The sequence below is a fragment of the Castanea sativa genome, chromosome 7 (genome assembly GCF_040712315.1).
Source record: "Castanea sativa cultivar Marrone di Chiusa Pesio chromosome 7, ASM4071231v1".
Lineage (NCBI taxonomy): Eukaryota > Viridiplantae > Streptophyta > Magnoliopsida > Fagales > Fagaceae > Castanea > Castanea sativa.
In genome coordinates, this window is record NC_134019.1 from 9,055,749 (window position 1) to 9,066,287 (window position 10,539).

Sequence of the window (10,539 nt, forward strand, 5' to 3'; positions counted from 1 at the left end):
TAATTCAACAAAATAAAAAAAAAACGTGTGAAAACTAAGTGTGCTCTGGGATTGAATTTTCATTGTAATTTTATTTATATATTTGTTAAAATTTGGCAAAATTATAATTTTGCTTAAAAAATTTTACACAAACAAATAAGAAAAAAAGTTTTTAAAAAATCCAAATTCATTTAATATATACAACTTTAAGAGTAGAACACAACATGTTAGTTAAAGAAAAAAAAAATTAAGAATAAAATCTACATTAAACATACAGAAAAACTACGCATTGTTAGTTATATATTCAACGGTGAAAACATTTATTTTTGAGAATTGCTTATCAAGTTGATGAGTAATGTCATTAATTGGTTTTATCCACAATATATCAATAAAAAATTAATTTTAAAAATTTTATAATAAAGGCTTTATGAGCCATACCCTTTTCTTTTTTTTTTTGGGTTCAAATTCAGGTGGGTTATTAGGTTTGGGTCCAATTTTTCCAAGTCTAACATGATATAAGTAAGATTCAAGATACAAGAATTTTCAGAATTTTTGACGTGGTAAATTGTAATAGAATAAGTAATATCATTTTCTATGGATATACTATTAGCACCATTTTTATTGGCACCAATCACAACATACTACCTTAATAGTTAAAAGAAACAAAAATCATGCATGTAGGCTATTCCCTAATACATATTCTAGAATTTGTAGGATTTAGGACAAACTTTCCTCAAATAGCTTCAGTGAATTTCATGAGAGATGAGAGATTGTGAAAGCTTAGTCATGGTTTTACCCTAAAAAGAACTTGGAAAAAAAAAAAAAAAAAAAAAAAAAAAAAAAAAAAAAGAGAAGTTGATAACAAGGCAATTATACTTCTCTTTTTTGTTGTGTTAGACTACAAGCCCAATGGGCCTAAACTCATTATACTTACAAGAAGTTATTAATTTTCATTGTATTATCAATGTAAGATTTATATTGTATACTAAACAAATTTATACAACATTGTACACTTTTCTGTACACATTTATTTAGTCTATAATGTAAATCCTACATTGATAATACAATGTAAACCAATAAGTGTCCTATACTTTATTTCTCTTTTGTGTATAATCATAACATTTGCATTGTGGCCTCTTCATGCCGGGGAAGGGTTGGGGGGGGGGGGGTGTCATTGTTAATTCTAATGTGTTTATCATCCTCACCCACCTTCTCTTATGCTTTTTTTTTTTTTTGATGACTTGAAACCTCACTAAGGCAGGGTTCTTTGGATTCAGCCCTAGGGAGGACGTGTATCAGGTAATCTAGGGGAACTTCTAGTGGGGATGAAACCATGGATGTCTATGCCTATTGGAACTCCTTTAATAGTGTCTATGCCGCTGTTGAAAGGGTTGATTTATTATGTTTCACATTGTCTGTTCTGATCTTGTTTCTTTCCCCATATTCACCATGCGGTAGCAAATTAATTCTTACAAATCTTACACGCGTCCTTTGCATGCTTAACAGGAGCAAAGGGCATGAGCATGAATATCTGTTTCATCAACATATAGCTTATAAGCACAGCTCACAAGTTACACCTGCTATTTATCACAACCTTTTTAGTCCATGATGCAGCCTAATGATAGTGCACAACTCATGTTTTGCATTTATGAATGAACTACTGGGGAAGTATTTGGACTTCAACAGCCGATACAACAAGGATTCTATATTGTGAATCAGCCACCACTTTTGTTTGGCAGAGAGGACCAATTTGAAGAGTATGATTGTCTGAGGGCTCTGAAACCCATGCCACCTTGGTCTTTAATTAGGAGAGCACAACTTATCCCAGTTAGTCCAAACTCCAAAGTATTTTCCCTCCTTGACCACTAAAACTTGCTAGCCATGCATGGTAGTTCCTTACACAATGACATCGGAATTTTGACACTATTCATTGTGTAGGCAAGTCTAGCTTGTACTGTACCTTAATCAAAATTTCGCAGCCTACTTGTGAGAGCAACTATTCTTTCCAAGCTTGCATTTTCCTCTACACACTAACACTATCTTTCAAATTTTCAAACACTTTTATTTTGATCTCCCCACTAGTGTAGGCAATCCCAAGTATTTCTCATAATGTTGTATTTTGAGTACTCCCAATTGATAGGGCTCAATTAAATTAAATTCTACTACTCTCAATCTTGTAGTTCTTCAAGGGAACTAGGCCTCCATAGATTCTTCGAGGGAATCAACCTCCAATAGCATTTCAAGAATTGCTATTCGAATCAAGTTATTCAATTGATGCTGAGGTGCAAGCCATACTACAAACATTCCATACTAATCCTAATGTTGCTAGCAAATTCAGTTTGCAAAATGGACTCTTGTTATACACAAGTAGGATATACTTGGGCTCTAATTGTGGTCTAAAACCTAAGGTGATGAGTTTGGTGCATGACAGTCCAATAAGTGGACATTTTGATTACTTGAAGACTTTTCACAGGGCTAAAAGGGGTTGGTTTTGGAAGGGAATGAAGAAGATAGGCTGAAGACATTGCTAAGTCCACTCCTTGCAATCTAAACAGCTCCTACCAAAATCTAGAAGTGAACACAAGGTCCCTATCACTCACTATAGATGTGGGCAGCCCATGTAGCTTGAAAATGTGATTCAAGAACAAGGTAGCCACCTTGACTATAGTGTAAGGGTGGGACAATGGAATGAAATGAACATACTTAGTGAGTCTATCCACCACCACAACCATCATATCATGCTTCAAAGACTTAAGTAAGCCTTCCACAAAATCCATGCTTGTGGCAGACCAAGAAGAATGAGGAATCTCCAAGGGTTGCAACAAATCAGCTGGTTTACTAGTTTCATGTTTGATCCTTTGACATAGCTCACAACCCTTAATATAATTCTTCAAATCCTTCTTCATTTCCTTCCAAAACCAATCCCTTTTAGCCCTGTGAAAAGTCTTCAAGTAACCAGAATGTCCACCTAATGGACTATCATGCACCAAACTCATCACCTTAGGTTTTATAGACCACAAGTAGAGCCCAAGTAAATCCTACCTTTGTATAACAAGAGTCCATTTTGCAAACTAAACTTGCCAATAGCATTAGGATTAGTATGGAGTGTTTGTAGGATGGTGTGCACCTCAGCATCAATTGAATAACTTGATTTCAATTCCTCAAGCCAAGTAGGATGGGGAAAAGAAATAAGGAGTAAGCCACAATGACTGTCCAAGCAAAACAAACTAAAGTCAGAATGATCATAATGAACCCTCTCAGAAACTAAAGATGTATCAGAATCAACTAACTCCACCCTATTGAGCACAACACTAGCTAAATCAAATTGACTCCTCTTTGCTTGTCTTAATAAGGTATTGGCTACCACATTTTCCTTTCCCTTCTTATAATTAATGATAAAAGAGTATCCAAGAAGCTTAGTTATCCACCTTTGCTGCATAGGAGTGCCAATTCTCTACTCTAACAGGTACTTCAAACTTTGATGATCAGTCTTGATCACAAAGGGCTTCCCAAACAAATAAGGTCTCCACTTCCTCATAGCAGTAACAAGGGCCAATAATTCCTTCTTATAAGTGGATAAATGAACACTCTTGCCTTTCAAGGCTTGACTGTGGAAAGCAATAGGCCTCCCCTGCTGCATTAACAAAGCTTCAATCTCAAACCCAGATGCATCACACTCTACCATAAAGGACTAGGAAAAATCAGTTAAGGCAAGGACAGGTGGATGAGAAACAACCTGCTTAAGGTTCTGAAATGCTTGTTCAGCTTGATCAGTCCACTTAAAGGCATCCTCCTTGAGAAGATTAGTCAATGGGGCAACAATGGAACCATATCCTCTTATGAATTTCCTGTAGTAACCTGTTAAACCTAAGAATCCCCTCAAGGCTTTCAATGTTTTAGGAATAGGCCAATCTAGCATAGCTTAAGTCTTCTTAGGATTAGTCCTTACACCATGGCCAGATATGATGTGCCCCAAATACTCTACCTCAAAGCAAGAAAATGTGCATTTGCTTCTCTTGGCAAACAATTTGTGATCAAACAAAACTTGTAAAACTGATTTAAGGACATATCGCTACTATATACAAGAATATCATCCAAAAATACAAGTACAAACTTCCTAAGGAAAGGCTTGAACACATCATTCATGAGAGATTGAAATGTAGAAGGGCATTAGTTAACCCAAAGGGAATTACCAAGAACTCATGATGGCCCTCATGAGTTCTAAAAGCTGTTTTCACAACATTTTCCTCCTTCATTCTAGTCTAGTGATAACCAGACCTCAATCCAACTTGGAAAACACCTAAGCACAACCCAAATCATCAAGGAGCTCATCCACCCTAGGAATAGGAAACTTATCTTTGATAGTGTCATTGTTAAGAGCCCTATAATCCACACACATCCTCCAACTACCATCTGTCTTCCTAACTAATAGCACAGGTGAAGCAAAAGGACTTTGGCTACTCCAAATTGAACCAGACTCAAGTAAATCCCTAACAATGTTTTCAGTTTCAATTTTCTGATAGTACGGATACCTGTAGGGTCTTTGATAGATTGGTTGGGTACCTGGTTTGAGGATAATCTGGTGTTCATGCCCTCTACATGGAGGTCAACCCTTTGGTTCCTCAAAGACAGCAGCATACTCCTCAAGCAAGGACAGCACTTCTGAGGGAACTTCTGAAGCCTTGGACCTGTCAACAACTTCAATGGACACAATCTGCAATAACAATCCTTTAGTGATTGGCTGTTTAAGGAATTCATTTGCAACTTGAATTAAGGAACCAGTGGGCTTAATACCCTCCAACCATATTTGTTTGTCCTGGTACATAAACCCCATCACCATCTGCTTGAAATCCCAGCTGATAAGGCCAAGTGTACAAAGCCATTGAGTTCCGAACACCACATCACATCCCCCTAGAGTTAACACATGCAAATTCACAGGGAACTCATTGCCTTGCATTTTGAGTAGTAGGTCCTTACATTCTCCCTTGGTTCTAATCAAGTCACTATTAGCTACTTTAACCTCTAAGATTTTAGTAGTATCCACAACTTATTGCGAAGTCTTGACCAACACATCATCAAGAAAACTGTGAGAGCTACCAGTATCCAAAAGAATCACCACCCAATGCCCTCTAATTTGACCTAATACCCTCATAGTGCCTGCAGAAGGACTGCCCAACAATGCATACAAGGTAATATCAGCTTGATCCAATTGAAAATCTATAGTAACATCCACTTCCACAACTTCCACTTGATTAACTTCTTATATTTCATCAATTTTGAATAGTTTGAGACCCTTGCACTTGTGTTTAGGCTGCCATTTCTCATCACAATAATATATATATATATATATATATATATATATATAAAAGGCCCATCTTCCTTCTCTCTTCAATCTGAGTGGATGTAATCTTTTGTATAGACACTTTGGTTGAAGATTCAGCTTTATTGTCATGCTTGGTCATTAGTGATTCTTGCCAATTAATCTTCCTAGACTCATGAAATGGCCTATAGACCTTCTTGCAAGTGAACAAATACTCCTCCTGAATCTTGGCTAACCTAAAAGCAACACTTAATTTTCTTGGATTTTTTTTTTGATAAGTAAGAATGATATATATACGAAGGTCACTCTATGCCTGAAAAACACAGAGCAACCCAGAAATACAAGAAAAAGAAAACAAAGAGAAACAAGAGAGAAAACCAAACAACAGAGAATTACAAAAAGAGAAGGGAACAAAGAAAAGAGGGGAGGGAATCACTAGACGTGAGTCCCCACGCCCGAGACCAATCAAAAAGAGTTCCACAAAAAGAAGCAAGCAACTGATCCCTAGAACTATCCAAATCCTCAAAAGTCCTCCGGTTCCGCTCCTTCCAAATACACCAAAGGATGCACAGCGGGACTAAATTCCAAATCTGAGACGAATGCTTCCCCAGCCAATTCCACCATCCAAAAAGCAAGTCTGGAACCGAACTAGGCATAACCCAAGCCAAGCCAAAAGTTATAAAAACAAAGCTCCATAACCGATAGGCCACCTCACAATGAAGAAGAAGGTGGTCTATCGTCTCTCCACCATGACGGCACATAATGCACCAATCCACAAAAACCAATCTCCTCAATCTCAGATTGTCTCCCGTTAGGATCTTATTCCAAGCTACGCACCAAACAAAAAAAGAAACTCGCCTAGGGGCCTTAACTCTCCAAATAGCTTTCCAAGGAAAGATAGTTGAAGGAGAATTTCTTAATTTGTAATAGTACGACCGGATGTCAAAAGCCCCATTACGCTTCAATTTCCATCTCATCCGGTCACCAACATCCATAGGAGGGATTATAGCACCCAACATACGAAGAAACCGCAGCCCTTCATCCATCTCCCAATCATTAAAAAATCTACTAAACCGAACATTCCAAGATCTTCTATCCTCCGCCCCCTGCCTATGCAAAGAAACTTCAACAGAAGCCTCCTTATCAATGACAATGCCATACAGCCTAGGAAAAGCCAACTGAAAAGGTTGATCCCCATGCCACCCATCCTGCCAAAACCTCACCCTATTCCCCAACCCAACCACAAATTGACAATTTTTACTGAAATCCTCCCAACCCATACGGATGCTTCTCCACAAACCACACCCATGAGCTCCCCTACCCAGCTTTGAGGTCCATCCCCCCCACTCTTCCCCATATTTTGAAGCTACTACCCGCCTCCATAAACGACCCTCTTCCTTACCAAACCGCCACAACCATTTCCCCAAAAGAGCCTTATTAAAGGTAGTGAGTTTCCTTATCCCTAAGCCACCATTGGCTATAGGCGCACAAACTTTGTCCCATCCTACCAAGTGAATCTTGCTATCTCCCCACAGGAAATCCCTTTGCATCTTTTCAATTTTATTAGCCACATGAGTAGGAATAGAGAACAACGATAGAAAGTAAGTCGGAAGACTAGAAAGAGTACTCTTGAGTAATGTCAAACGACCCCCCTTAGACAAGTACAACCTCTTCCATCCAGATAATTTCCGGTTAATACTTTCCAAAATTGTGTTCCAAATTGAAGGGGAGTTGTGAGGAGCCCCCAGCGGCATGCCAAGATACAACATAGGTAAAGATCCAACTCTGCAGCCCAAAATATCCGCCAGAGCATGCACATCACCAACCTCCCCTATAGGAACCATTTCGCTCTTATGCACATTGACCTTCAAACCTGTTACCGCCTGAAAACTAAGGAGCAACAACCGAATATGAAGAATTTGCTCCACATTTGCATCACAAAAGAGTATAGTATCATCTGCAAATAATAGATGTGAAACACGTTCCCCACCATCCCTCCTACCCTCAACATTAAAACCACGGATCAAGCCAGCTCCCTCCATTCTTCTCAACATCCTACTAAGCACCTCCATCAAGATCAAAAATAGCATAGGAGATAGCGGATCTCCCTGTCTTAAACCCCTTGAGCTACCAAAGAAATCAGCTGGGGACCCATTAATCAAAACAGAGAACTGAATTGTGGATATACAAGAACGGATCCACTTACACCACTTCACTCCAAAACCCATCCTGTTCAGCAAATACAACAAAGCCTCCCAATTCACATGATCGTAGGCTTTCTCCATATCGAGCTTACAAATGACTCCAGGGACCCTACTCTTCCCACGACTATCCACACACTCATTCGCAATGAGAACCGAGTCAAGGATTTGTCTTCCACCCACAAAGCTATTTTGATTCTCAGAAATCAATTGATCTAAAACCACTCTCAAGCGGTTAGCCAAGACCTTAGCCAGGATTTTATACACACTCCCCACCAAACTAATAGGACGAAAGTCTCTGATGTTGGAAGCACCATTCCTTTTAGGAATTAAAGCAATGAAGGTCGCATTAAGGGATTTTTCAAACTTGCAATGATGGAAAAATTCTTCAAAGACCGCTAAGACATCTTTCTCCACTACCTTCCAGCAATGATGATAGAACGCCATAGTGAACCCATCCGGACCTGGAGCTTTGTCCCCTTCCAGCAATGATGATAGAACGCCATGGGATTTTTCTTGGATTTTTCATCCTCACAACCAACCTTATTTCATCCCTCAACCCACTTAGGAAGCAACTGAGATTATGAGACTCAGGTAAGTTTCTGATTCTATTACTCAACATCTCAAATTGACTCTTAGAAGCAGCCACAGTGGTAGTTTGGTTCAACTTAGTCAAGGTTTCCATAGGATCATCATATGATGAAGGTCCAAACCTAACTTGAATGGCCCTAACAAATGTTTCCCAAGAATCCAATGATCTTTCACAATCTTGGAACCAAATCAATGCCTCATCATCAAGATGATAAGAAGCATTCAAAATCCTCTTTTCCTTAGGAATTTCATAATATCTAAAGAATTGGATAGCTCTAAAAATCCAAGCAGAAGGATCACCTCCACTAAACCTAGGGAACTCCAACCTAATAGGCTTAGGAATTAGAGCACCTACCTCAAGTCTTGGATGAGAATATCGTGGCAGCACCTTTGCTTCAGGATGGTCTTTTGGTTGAGGAGCAGGACCTTCTTGTGGACGATCTCATTGCTACACTGCTAGAAGTCTCTCTTCAAACACAACTTTCAAGCCTTTGAAGTTGTTGTCCACTGCTTCTAACCTTCTTGAAATCATCTCCATGGCAGATGCATGATCATCCAATCTCTACTGAACCAATGAAATAGTCTCACTCAAAAGGGAGTATTTAGTTTCTTGCACCATGATTGAACTAGCTCTGATACCAAATTGATAGGACTCAATTGAATTAAATTCTATTACTCTTAATCTTGTGGTTCTTCGAGGGGACTAGGCCTCCATGAATTCTTTAAGGGAATCAACCTCCAATAGCATTTCAAGATTTGCTATTCAATTGTATTATTCATCAACAGAATCCATATTACAATCTGAAGAGAACCTTATATCCTACTTACTAACTAACAAGGTGCAACACATCTCAGCCTCAACTAACTAACTACAACTCTTAATGCATCAACAATTAACCAACTACTTGTAACTAACTCTGTACAAGCCTCCCCTACCTCTTTGCCTCTCTGTATGTACAAGCCTTCCACTGCCCTACCCATAACAACAACACACTTCCCTACACCACACAAGCACCCTTCAATGCACTTCCTAGCCACAGTTGTACCATATAGCAATGCACCCCAATTAGAGTCTTAACACCAAGTGTGCCTTAATCTCTAATTGTACTGAAACTGTTGTATCCTTGCTGAAGAATAGTGATATCGTTTCTCAATTAATTTTGGGGAGTGTCTATTACACAAACTTGCATACATAGTACACACCCCAAAAACAAAGGAAAAGTCACGATTTCGAACTACTTGAAGTCATGATTTCCTTTGTTTTAGGAAAGTTTGTGTATTATGTGTGCATTAAGTGATGTGCACTAGACATTTCCCATTAATTTTTTGTCCTAAAGCATCTTCATATGTAATATGAGCTATAATGTTGGATTGCCAAGCCAAATTGCAAAACGCTAATTATTGTTGCACATAATGAGTTATACACATTCTTACAAACTCAAGTTAAATTTGTATTGAAAGCACAACACAATTTCAATTGTACCCCATATACACAATGTGTAACTATCACCACTCATTGCAAAAAAGAGGTATGAGATACGTGGGCCACCTTTGCTAATGGATATGCCACGCATTCTTCCTTAGTTCTTTGCTTGTCTCAATAAAGCCTTGTGCACATAATAAGAATAGAGTAATTGTTAGTGTAAAATAGTTGTTGCACACACCATGCTCACAAGGTTTTTTTTTAACTGAAAACGTGACATGTTTTCAGTTAAAAAAAACTTGTGTGTACTTTGTGTATAATATGACATTATGTAATAAACACTACCCACAAGAATAAGTATGGGCAATTGGGCCTCTTTAGTCCTTACCTTAGGCCACACGAGTTGGGTGTAAGTAGCCTTTTGGTTCTCCACTTAGCAAAACTGAGTCAGATGCCGAAGATACAGATTCCATTACCAAGGATAACCACCTTCTATCAAAATCTAATCTTTCCATTATGCCCTTGGTCTTGGGCTCTTGGCAATTTGTTTTTGTAGATTCCGCACTGTGTTCTGATTCCATGATTTGATTTCTTCGCAGTCTTTACATCCTAGCACCCTCAACTTCCATTGTCCATGCATCGCCAAATACGTCTTTCACACCCCTCCATTTTTGTCCAAAATTCCTCAGACTGAAAATGCTTTTTCCTTCTCACCAGTACCCTTGATATCTATGTGATTTCCACAAGCATAGCAGCACGATCTCAAAGAAGTGGCACTCAAATGTGAACCGCCATGCCTCGAAACATCTCAGTCCACTCGCTTGCGGCCATGGCTAGGTCTAGCCACTAACGGATTTGGTCCTGGTTATCTTTGTATCCTATTTTATATAAGCTTTTTGAGACAATATTATGGTTTTTCCAAGAAAAATTAAAATGTTTCAAGTTTTTAAGTGAAGGACAAAAATAACATATTTTCAAATAATCTAATCAAACCAATCATTTCATTTCCAGGTATTCAGATTCTC